The sequence below is a fragment of the Urocitellus parryii genome, chromosome 1, assembly GCF_045843805.1.
Source record: "Urocitellus parryii isolate mUroPar1 chromosome 1, mUroPar1.hap1, whole genome shotgun sequence".
Classification (NCBI taxonomy): domain Eukaryota; kingdom Metazoa; phylum Chordata; class Mammalia; order Rodentia; family Sciuridae; genus Urocitellus; species Urocitellus parryii.
In genome coordinates, this window is record NC_135531.1 from 93,317,686 (window position 1) to 93,330,223 (window position 12,538).

At 37.8% G+C, this 12,538-nt stretch overlaps 1 protein-coding gene across 4 annotated transcripts in view; it reads left to right on the forward strand.

The window, feature by feature from the left end:
- Ctnna1 (catenin alpha 1) overlaps positions 1–12,538 on the forward strand; it is a 184,932-nt gene that overhangs the window by 6,124 nt on the left and 166,270 nt on the right. The window contains exon 1 of one of the 4 annotated variants that reach the window (XM_077800734.1): positions 2,535–2,555. The exons of 2 other annotated variants lie outside the window; for them this stretch is intronic. The gene's annotated coding sequence lies outside the window, so the exon portion shown is untranslated. Of the gene's footprint in view, positions 1–2,534; positions 2,556–11,319; positions 11,340–12,538 lie in introns of those variants that run through there. One more of the 4 variants, XM_077800738.1, reaches the window with a different exon arrangement.

A 12,538-nucleotide genomic window follows, 5' to 3' on the forward strand; every position in this document is an offset into this window, starting at 1 on the left:
TGCCAGGCGAGCGAGGTACCGCTTGAGCCACATCCCCAGCCCCTCATTGTGGTTTTTATTTGTAATTCCTTAATAATGAGTGAGCATCTTTTCATGTAATTATTGGCCATTTGTATATACATTTGGAGAAATTTCTATTTAGCACCCCCCACCCCCACCCCTCATAGTGGGGATTGAACACAGGGGCATTCTATCCCTGAGTTATATCCTCAGCCCTTTTTAATTTGAGACAAGGTCTGTCTAAATTGCTGGTGCCTAGTATTTGCCCAGCCTAGAACTTGAGATCTTCCTGCCTCAGTCTCATGATTAGCTGGGATTACAGGTGTGCCACCATGTCTGGTTAAACCATCCATTTTTAAGTAAAAAAACTGTTTTTTGAAGTGCCAGGAGCCCAGGGTCTTGGGCATATCAAGAGTTCTTAATGTATTCTGGATGGTAGTGCTTTATCAAATATATATGATTTGCCTTTTCATTCTGTTGATGGTGTCCTTTGTTGCACAAGTTTTTATTTATTTACTTTTATTTATTTATTTATTTTTGATGGTGGTACTGGGAGTGGAACCAGGGGTACTCTACCACTGAGTTGTACCCACAGCACTTTTAATTTATGTATTTTAAAATATTGGGTCAGGGGGCTGGAGTTGTGGCTCAGTGGTAGAGCACTTGCCTGGCATGTGTGAGGCCCTGGATTTGATCTTCAGCACTGAATATAAATTAAAAAAAAAAAAAAGATCCATTTACAGCTAAAAAATATTAAAAAAAATATTGGGACAAGATCTCACTAAGTTGGTGAAGCTGGCCTTGAATTTGAGTTTGAGATCTTTTTACCTCAGCCTTGAGAATAGCTGGGATTATAGGCATGTTGTGCCATGACTCTTGGCAATAGTTTTTTATTTTTTTGGTACCAGGGATTGAATCCAGGGACTCTTAACCATTACTAAGTTGCTTAGGGCCTTGCTAAGTTGCCCTTGAGCCCTGCTAAGTTGCTGAGGCTGGCTTTAAACTCATGATCTTCCTGCCTCAGCCTCCCAAGATGCTGGGATTACAGGTGTGTGCCACTGCATCTGGCTAATAATAGTTTTTAGTTTTATTTACTTATGGTGCTGGGGATCAGACTTAGGGCTTCATGTATGCTAGGCAAGAATACTACCACTGAGCTACATACCCAGTCCAATAGTTTTTACTTCATTTATTTATTTATTTACTTATTTATTTTTGGTACCGGGGATTGAACTCAGGGGCATTCGACTATTGAGCCATATTGCCAGCCCTATTTTGTATTTTATTTAGAGACAGGGTCTCACTGAGTTGCTTAGAGCCTCACTTTTGCAGAGGCTGGCTTAGATCCTCCTGCCTCAGCCTCCCGAGCTGCTGGGATTACAGGCGTGCTGTTCCCGGCTACCCAATAGTTTTTATTTTTGATTCAGTACAATTTTTATTGTTGTTACTGTTGTATTTTTGATGTTATTTTTATTTATTTATTTTTTTTACTATTTTCCTTCCTAGTCAACATAGATAGTTAATCAAAATAGTTTGGAAATGAGATCAGTGTTAGAAGCTTAGCTGTGACATTGACTTTCTTTATACATTTGAACTAGTTACTTAATTTCTCTGGCCCTGAGATTCTCACTATAAATGTGAAATTAGCAAGTATCTTGCTCGCTTTCTATGGAAGTTAAGTGTGTTTGTGTATGTAAAGTGCCTTTCACAATGACTGACACAGGATAGGCATTGATGGTTTTTGTTGTTATTGTTGTTGTAATTGTCATCAATTGATATTATTATTATTATTATCATCATCATTATTATTATTCAGCTTTCACTTCTATCTTGATAATTTTCAAGTTCATCAGTGGAATCTTTATCCCTTTACTAAGCTCCATTCTCAAATTTCCAAATATTTGCATGACATTACTACATAAAAGTATCAACATCATCGCCAAACCAAACTCATTACCCTAGACGGCTGGCTACATGTCAGAAACAAATTGAGCAAAATAAAAATTTTAAATAATTTTCTCAAATTATCTAAAATCTTATCTGCATCAACATCTTCTAGATACAAAGTAAAAGTTTTATTTGATTCTCTTCTTCTTAACACTCTTCACACACTCAGATTCTATTCTGAATTTCTACAAACACTACTTAGCTCTGGCCTTCATGGTGTTTTGCCTGAACTGTTGCAATAGCTTCCTAGCTAATTTGCATATTCTACCTTCTCACCTCTCAAAAGCATCTTTGTATTTCAAACAGACTTATCTCCATAAAATACAGTCTGGATGTTATTATTTTCCCCACTCACACTTTTGATGGTTCTATCATATCTAAAGGAGAATATTTAATCTCTTGTGATAGCAATTAAGGATTTTAAATGGCCCCAAATTAAGTTTTTATTACATTTCACAACCCACCTTGGCACAAGCTATAAAGATGCCTCTTGCCAATAATCAAAATTTGATCCATTTCTAGACTTTATCATGCATCAAAATCCACCTTGAGGACTTATTAAATCAGACCACTGATGCTCCCCAAGATTCTGATTCAGTAGGTCTGAGGTAGGTCTTGATCATTTTCATTGCAAATAATATCCTATGTAATGCTGTTATAGCTGGTCCTTGGACTACATTTGAATAACACTGGTTTAGAACATCCTTCCTCATCCATCTCTTTTATTTATTTATTTTTATTTTATTTTATTTTTTTATTGGTTGTTCAAAACATTACAAAGCTCTTGACATATCATATTTCATACATTAGATTCAAGTGGGTTATGAACTCCCATTTTTACCCCAAATACAGATTGCAGAATCATATCGGTTACACATCCACAATTTTACATAATGCCATATTAGTAACTTTTGTATTCTGCTACCTTTCCTATCCTCTACTATCCCCCCTCCTCTCCCCTCCCATCTTCTCTCTCTACCCCATCTACTGTAATTCATTTCTCTCCTTGTTTTTTTTCCCATTCCCCTCACAACCTCTTATATGTAATTTTGTATAACAATGAGGGTCTCCTTCCATTTCCATGCAATTTCCCTTTTCTCTCCCTTTCCCTCCCACCTCATGTCTCTGTTTAATGTTAATCTTTTCCTCCTGCTCTTCCTCCCTGCTCTGTTCTTAGTTGCTCTCATTATATCAAAGAAGACATTTGGCATTTGTTTTTTAGGGATTGGCTAGCTTCACTTAGCATAATCTGCTCTAGTGCCATCCATTTTCCTGCAAATTCCAGGATTTTGTCATTTTTTAGTGCTGCGTAGTATTTTTGATGTTATATCTAAGAAAACATTGTCGAATTTAGTGTCATGGAATTTTTTCCTATAGCTTCTTCTACCGCTAAACTGTAGATACCTTGAAAGTAGATATTATATTACTATTCCATCCACTTTTCCTCCTACACAGTAAGCACATGGTGAACAAGGAAATACATTTTAAAATGTATTCTTAGGTTATGGTAAACAGTAGATTTATGGGATGGAGTGTTTTTTATTGCTAATTTGTTATCAATTATGTGTCTATTTGATGAATTATGATTATGACATGCTCTTAGGAGTTTTCAGTATGATGAGTTGCAGCCCTGGAGTTTGAACGTGGTCATTTGTTTAATGAATAAGTTGATTTATAAAGGATATTTACTTAACTTATTATTTTTTTTTTAAGAGAGAGTGAGGGGGGCGGAGAGAGAGAGAGAGAGAGAGAGAGAGAGAGAGAGAGAGAGAATTTTAATATTTTATTTTTTAGTTTTTGGCGGACACAACATCTTTGTTGGTATGTGGTGCTGAGGATCAAACCCGGGCCGCAAGCAGGCCAGGCGAGTGCGCTACTGCTTGAGCCACATCCCCAGCCCTACTTAACTTATAATATTATAAAATTATGTTCTCTCTATTATGGAGTGCTGAACAGGGCAAGTTCTTTTTTCTTCTTTTGGTACTAGGGCTTGAATGCAGGGTGCCCTACTATTGAGCTATAGCCCCAGTTCTTTTTTCTTTCTTTTCTTTTCTTTTTCTTTGTTCTTTTTTTTTTTTTTTTTTTTTAATATCCCTATTCCCCAACACAAAAAGTCTCACTCCAATCCTTTGTAATCTTTGAGACAGGGTCTCACAAGTTACTTAGGGTCTCACTAAGTTGCCCATACTGGCCTCAAATTTGAGATCCTCCTGTGGGGAAAAAAGGTACATTCACACATTGCTGGCGGGACTGCAAATTGGTGCAACCTCTATGGAAAGCAGTATGGAGATTCCTCAGAAAACTTGAAATGGAACCACCAGTTGACCCAGTCATCCCACTCGTAGATACCCAAAGGACTTACAATCAGCATACTATAGTGATGGCAGACACATCAATATTTATAGCAGGTCAGTTCACAATAGCTAAACTATGAAACGAACCTAGGTGCCCTTCTACAGATGAATGGATAAAGAAACTGATATATACATATATACACAATGGAATATTACTCAGCCTTAAAGAAGAATGAAATTATGGTATTTTGCCAGTAAGTGCATAGAACTGGAGAATATTATGCTAAGCGAAATAACCAATCCCAAAGAACTAAAGGCTAAATGTTGGCCAGGAGTTGTGGTACACACGTATAATCCAGCAGCTCAGGAGGCCAAGGTAGGAGGATCGCAAGTTCAAAGCCAGACTCAGCAATTTAGCAAGGCTCTAAGCAACTCAGCAAGACCCTGTCTGTAAATAAACTACAAAAAAGAGCTGGAGATGTTGTTCAGTGGTTAAGTGCCCCTGGGTTCAATCCCCTCTACAAAAAAAAAAAAAAAAGAAAAAAAAAGGACCAAATGTTCTCTCTGCTATGCGGATGCTAATTCACAATAAGGGGATGAGGAAGAATAGAGGTATTTTGGGAGGGGAGGGGGTATGGGAGTAGGAATAATAGGAGTAATAGTAAAATGAATCGGACATTATTATCCTATGTATATATTTGATTACATGACCTGTGGACTCATTTAGTGTGTTGTGAAGAATAGGAGCCTTTGCCCTTTACGGCAGACTCCAATCCATGCCTTCTTTCCAAGCAAAGATTCATTGTTACTATTCATTCACAGTGTGTTGAATATTTTATTATATTAAATATTTCATTATTAATTCAGACTCTTAATCATAGTTTATGAACTATGATGGTGTCACAAATAAGCCATAGGCTTAATGGGAGAGGTAAGAATCAGTGTTTTTGGCATTTTCTCTTTCTGGTGATTTCTAAATTGGCAAAGTTTTCCTATAATTACCTGTTATTTTCTTATATCCTTGGACCTGGAGTCATCTTGTTCTCAGAAAAGCTTTGGACTGACTTTGAAAATATTTTTAGAAACCTGTCATTTTGCAGAGAAGTGGCAAAGTGAAATGTGAGCTTGATCCCTTGGGAGAGGGGGAAAAAAAAGATCAAAGGAGATGAAAGATGGCAACCCTAGATAGAAATTTAAGCTTTTTTGGGTTAAGACCAGTGGAAGCTATGATGTTTTCCAGGTAGCTTTATTGAGTCATAGTCTAAGGCAGTATTTAGTTTGCTGTATCTCAGTGACATTGGGAGGGGTTTGCTTATATACAGTACATTTATTAAAAGACTGCCTACGAGGGGCTGCGGTTGTGGCTCAAAGTAGAGCACTTGCCTAGCATGTGTGAGGCACTGGGTTCATTTCTCAGCACCACATATAAATAAATGAATACATTAAGGTCTGTCAACATCTTTTTTTTTTTTTTTTTTTAGTTGTAGATGGACACAATACAGGGTGAGTGATGTATATGCTGAGTTACAAGGCAGGAGGAGGAGGAAAAGTAGGAAACGATCCCTGGAGTTTCTTCCAAGGGACCTGATTTGGTGGAGCTGTGGTCATCGCCACAAGAAGAATAGGCTGGGAGAGGAATGGGAGGGTGCTTGGGTTAGTGGCTGTAAAATTTGAGGAAAGCTCTACAGTTGTGTATGGAGAGATCCTATAGACTTGGGGGAAATGCAGCTCTAGCGGTGAAGGTGCCATCTGGTGATTTTCTACTTGTCTTTGGTGATGGGTTTTTGTTTCTATTATAGATTGGATTTGGAGTATTCCTTAGGGACTGAGTCCCACCTTGATTCTATTGGGAGATGGGGCTCAGTGGAAGTTATTTAATTTGTCGGGGTTGTACCCTCAAGGGAATTTGTGGGAACCTGGTCTATTTCACTTTTTCTTACTTTTTGGACATTAGGTGGCCATATGTACTGCCATGGGTCCAGAGCAATGGGGCAAACCAATTATGGACTAAAATTTGTAAATCTAAGGCCAAAATAAATCTTTTCACTTTATAATTTGATTATCTCAGGTATTTGTTACAAGTGATAAAAAGCTTTCTAAGCGCTCCTCTCCTCCTACCCCCACCCTTATTTTTTTCTTTCTTTCTTTCTTTCCCTGGGGGTTGAACTTAGGGGCACTAGACCACTGAGCCACACCCCCACCCCTATTTTGTATTTTATTTAGAGACAGGATCTCACTGAGTTGCTTGCACCTCACTCTTGCTGAGGCTGCTTTAACTTGGATCCTTCTGCCCCAACCTCCTGAGCTGCTGTGATTACAGGTGTGTGCCATTGCGCCTGGCTCTTTCTTTTTTTCTTTCTTTTTAGAGGTGAGAATATAATGGGTTGAGGATATTTTTATATTAGGAAGGATGAAGTCCAAACCTTTAATGCCTTCTTAATTTCTTAGTTTATCTTTCAGTCTTAATGGCTATTTTTTCACTACCTGTCCTAATTTTCACTCATACAGTGGTTTCTGGAAAGTGCCCGTGTTCTTGGTGTCATTGTCCTTTACAACCTGAAACAACTGCCCTCTGTGGAATAATGTCAGATCTCAGGCCTCCTGACTAGTTGGGAACTCCATTGTTTGTGCTAGCCACTTGTGCTAGCGGAGTTTTGCACTAGTAGAGAATTCTACATTTTCTGTTATTTTGTAACTATATTCCTATCTAGATTGTGAGCATTTTTCTGCCAACTTTTTTTTGGGGGATAGGTGTAAAAATCTTCAAACCTAACAGAAGAGTTGAAAGAGTAAGTACAAAGAGCACTCGATTTACCAATTCACCTAGATTTATCAATTGTTAACACATTTCAGTTTTGCAGGGAATAATAACTCCAGACCAGACCTCATGAAACTTCACTCTTAAGTTACTGTCACTCTTGGGAGGAAAGAGTAAGGATGTGGCCATGATACCACTATCACATGCAAGAACTTGATATAACATTATGTGATGCTTTTTTTTTTTTTTTTTTGAGGTGGGAGACAATACTGGGGATTAAATCCAGGGGCTCATGTATGCTAGGCAAATGCTCTACCACTGAAGTACATGTCCAGCCTTTTTCTGATTTTGAGATAGTGGCTCCCTAAGTTGCCCAGGCTGACCTTGAACTTGTGATCCTCTTGCTTCAGCCTCCTGAGTAACTGGGATTATTGGCATGCACCCTGTCTCTAAAACCCATTTTTTTTTGTGTGTGTGTGTGTGTATAGTACTGGGGATTGAGCCTAGGCCTCTTCCAGCCTGTAAAACCTTTTAAAGAATGATCTGAGGATTAATGTTACTTCTCCCTGGAAGGCAGAAGCTTAGACCTTCTGAATAAGAGTATGTCTTTTGACAAGATCTTCAGAAGTTTGTAGTTCATATTCATATTCAATTTGCTCCAGTTGTCCTAGTGATGTATTGTGTATGTGTATAAAATATATCACTGTGTATATTTTTTGGGGGATCAGGAATCAGTAAGAGATTACGTAATGCATTCAGTTGTCATCCTTTTAGTTTTGATTTCCATTCCTTTTTTTTTTTTTTTCCCTTCTTTCTCCTTGGCATTGACATTTTTGAAGGGTTTAGATAAGTTTTGTAGATGTTTCACGGTTTGGATTTGTCTGATGATCTTTCATTCTTAGGGCTTTGCAGTGGGTTGTCAGGTTGTTCCCTGGTGGTGATACTAAATTTAAACACTTGATTAAATGACATCTGCTAGATTTCTCTTTTGTAACTATACCTGTTTCCTTTTGGTCTTAATAATTAATTGCTATGATAGCTGCTTGGGATTTCTAATTAGTCTTTTTGTCCCTGGCACCTTGAAGAATCCCAGAACATGGCACTTGGTCATTAATGAATGAATGACAAAATCGGTCATCAAAGGTATATACTACAAGTTTTAGAGATAATTATTGTGTTTTCTCACCCAGTTTGCATTACTACCTGACTTTATGGTCAAGTCTAGACATCTTTTTGCCTGTCTCTATAAGAAAAATACATTTTTCTTCCTTCTGTGAACTTCTCAGCTATGTGAAGAGTTTGTCTCAATTGTTCTACAACAAAAACTTCTTTTCCCTGTTATCTGTCTTTTCTCTCCTGCTGCCAGTCCAGATGCTTTTTTTCATATTCTTTGTATTTCAGACTAGAGTCGTCTAGTCCCTTATGGAAACAGGGACTTTCTGGGCATCCATAATCAGTTGTCTGTTATGAGAGCTTAATTCAGCTTTCTGTTAAACACTCTTCCATTATTGATAGTCTCAACCATAATGAGATAGATGCTAAATAAATTAATATAAAATATATATTTGCCCCATACTTGTGAAAAAAACCTTTTTTTCCCCTTTGGGACTGCGAGTTGAACATAGGGGTGCTTTACCACTGAGTTGTATTCCCAGCCCTTTTTTGTTTTTTGAGATAGGGTCTCACTAAGTTGCTTAGGGCCTCTGTAAGTTGCTGAGGCTGGCCTTGAACGTGCCATTGTTGCTGCTTAAGTGTCATGATGTTTGGGGTCCTTTTTTTTTTTTTTTTTTTTTAAGAGAGAGTGAGAGAGGAGAGAGAATATTTTTTTTTAATATTTATTTTTTAGTTCTCGGCGGACACAACATCTTTGTTTGTATGTGGTGCTGAGGATCGAACCCGGGCCGCATGCATGCCAGGCGAGCGTGCTACCGCTTGAGCCACATCCCCAGCCCCTGGGGTCCTTTTTTTGTTTTGTTTTGTTCACTCCTATTGAGGATAGTATCTGTGAAGAAGAAGCACTCAAATATTTGCTGAATGAATGGTTAAGTGAACACTATTTTTTCAGGTTTACCTTTTGTCCTTCACTTAGTGCTTTTTTTTGGGGGGGGGGGTGCTTAACCACTGAGCCACATCCCCAGCCCTGTTTTGTATTTTATTTAGAGACAGGATCTCACTGAGTTACTTAGGGCCTCACTAAGTTGCTGAGACTGGCTTTGAACTCATGATTCTCCTGCCTCAGCCTCCCAAGTTGCTGCAATTACAGGTGTGTTTACAGGTGGCTTCACTAAGTACTTTTGTAGTCAAGCTATTCCTTTTATTTCCTCATTGCCTTCCTTTTGTGACCTCAAGAATATAAGAGAGGGGCTGGGATTGTGGCTCAGTTGTAGAGCACTCGCTTAGCATGTGTGAGGCCCTGGGTTTGATCCTCAGCACCACATAAAAATAAATAAATAAAATAAAGATAAAAAACAAAGTAAAAAAGAAAAAAGAATATAGGAGAGAGAGGGCTGGGGTTGTGGCTCAGTGGTAGAGCACTTGCCTAGTACATACGAGGCACTGGGTTCATTTCTCAATACTGAATTAAAAAAAAAAAAAAAGGCTGGGGGCTGGGGATGTGGCTGAAGTGGTGGCGTGCTCACCTGGCACGCATGAGGCGCTGGCTTTGATCCTCAGCACCACATGGAAATGAAAAATGGGGATATTGTGTCCACCTAAAACTGGAGGATAAATATTAAAAAAAAAAAAAAAATAGGGCCAGGGTTGTGGCTCAGTGGTAGCACGCTTGCCTAGCATACGTGATGCACTGGGTTTGATTCTCAGCACCACATACAAATAAATAAAAATAAAGGTCCATCAACAACTAAAAAAAAAATTAAAATAAATAAATAAAAAAAGTTATTATAAAAAATATAAGAGAACAAAATAAAGAGTGATTTTTAAATGTTTTACTATTATTATTCTTTAAAGATCTAGTCAAGTATCCTTTTTTCCATAGGTTTGTGTATTTGGTTTTGTTTTGATTTTTGGTACTGGGGATTGAACACAGGGTGTTTTATCTCATCTCCAGCCCTCATTATATTTTATTTTGACACAGGGTCTCAGTAAGTTGCTTAGGGCCTCACTAAGTTGCTAAGGCTGACCTTCTACCTTGCAATCCTCCTGTACCAGTCTCTGGAGTCCTTGGGATTATAGGTGTACCCCATCATGCCCACCAAGTCTTGTGTATTTGGAAGGAGAGCAACAACTTCTACTGTGTGACATTTGAATGCCTGTTATGAAATATATGTTATGGCTTGATTACATACAAATGATAGATTGCTCGTTTGATTCAGTTACTCTGCAGTAGGTGGGAAACTTTACTGTGATTGTATTTGGCTTTCATGGTTGACCAAGTCTTTTTTTTTTTTTTAATATTTATTTTTTTTAGTTTTCGGTGGATACAACATCCTTGTTTGTATGTGGTGCTGAGGATTGAACCCGGGCTGCACGCATGCCAGGCGAGTGCGCTACCGCTTGAGCCACATCCCCAGCCCCTTGACCAAGTCTTAAGAATATTTTTTGTATGGTGATATTGTAATTGTGATTAGAAATAGAGACCATAATTATGGGAAAAAAGTTTTCTCTTTGTTTATGTGGACCATCTTCATTTTTATATCAATTATTTTCTTATCCCTCCCCTCAGTTCCAACTGGTTTGTAGTTTAGAAGAGGAATATGATAGATTGGGGATTGGAAATTTAGTCATAAAGTCAGGACCCCCCCCTCCCCTCCTTAATTATAAGGGTTAACCTCTGCCCCCAGTTACCAGGAGATTTGAGAGTTGAGGTTTCAATATTAGTCTTAACCCTACTTAGTGAACATGAAACTTGGCATACCTATGACAGCACTAAGTAATCCGCAACACTGTATCTTTTACATTATGACAGTTAACTTTGCTTTGGGTACTTTTAATTTCTAAATTTCCTGATTTGCATTTAAATGAACTATTCTGACACTTCATTTACTTAACCTTGCTGTTAAAAAAAAATTGGCATTGAACAGCATTGTAAATATGGACTAAAGCTTTGGAGTAGATAGATTTTAAGAATGATGTGGCCATTCTGTTGTAAATGAACTTGTAATGTCTTTTGAGAAGGTATGTAGCTCTTTTGCACAAATGAGGCAGTTTGCCAACAATCAGCTTTCTTGTTTCTGATGGAACTATGCCTTTACTTTCTCCTTGTTGTTTCTCCTCTCCCTTTCTATTTTACAGATTGCTAGCCAAAGGACTGCATCTCTGCACCTTTCTGAATTTATAGTGAATGTATATTTTACTTTATAGCCAGAATTGCTATTTTTAAGGTAATGAAGACTGAATAACTACAGTTTAACTTTTTATTTAGTTCCACTAAGCATAATCTCTCATGGAAAAACTTAAAGTTGCTGTCATTAATTAAGGTTGGCTAGCTCTTGTAGGTTTTGTAATAGATCTTGCAAAGGAGTACTCTGTAAGTTAATTGGAAAACTAGAAACTGCCAGAGTTTTAAAAATTATTTGCTCAGCTACTCTAAACAATGCCATTAATTGTGGAAAACCAGAAGATATGACAAAGATTAAAGCAGGAACTATTTCTTGGTAGGCTTGTAAATATTTTCACTTCTGGTTGCGTAAATTCAGTTCAGCTAAAAACTGCTTTACGTCAAGTACCTTGCCAGCAATTTAAGGAATATGAAGAAGTATAAGCATAGTTATTATCCTTAAACTTAAAATATAGATAGACTACATGCTAAGCCTGAGAAAATTAATTTGATTTAATAAAACAATTCAAAAGCTATTAAGATATGAAATGTCAGTGCTAGAAGGAATATACAGTTCATCTTCTTATAGATGAGAAAACTAACATCCAGAAAGGTGAAATGGCTTCCCCAAGTAAGTGACAAAACTGGTACCAATAAGCTTGTGTTGTTGTAGAACACATTCTCTTTATATTTAAGCTCTCTGCTTTTGTTTTTGGAAATCTTTTAAGGATTGGGGTCATCAAAAGCATAACTTGGCTCTGTTGTATAGTTTAATAATGTTTAGTGTCATTCTTGGCAGGGCTTTTGATTAAAGATGTAGTCTACTTCTATCATGGTTATTGAAAGTCTTGAAAACACACCGAATGAGTTTTTAATTTTCAAGTGTCAGTATATTTCAGGTTTCTCAATGTGAGAGATGGAGTACTTTGTTCCAATCCCTTTAGTAAGGGCTTGGTGAATTTTTATGGAGGAAGAGGAAGACCTTCTCAGAGACATTAGTTAAGAGGATGTGGAGTTCTGAACTAGAAGAGACTTTGGGAGAGAATCTTATTCAGAGATCGCAGAGTGGTGACCAATCATAATACCCAAACATGTTTGTCACAGTGGTAAAATTTTGGCAGCCAGGTGCAGTGGTGCACACCTGTAATTCCAGCAGTTGGGGAGGCCAAGGCAGGAGGATCTCGAGGTCAAAGCTAGCCTCAGCAAAAGTGAGGTGCTAAGCAACTCATTGAGACCTTGTCTCTAAATAAAATACAGAATAGG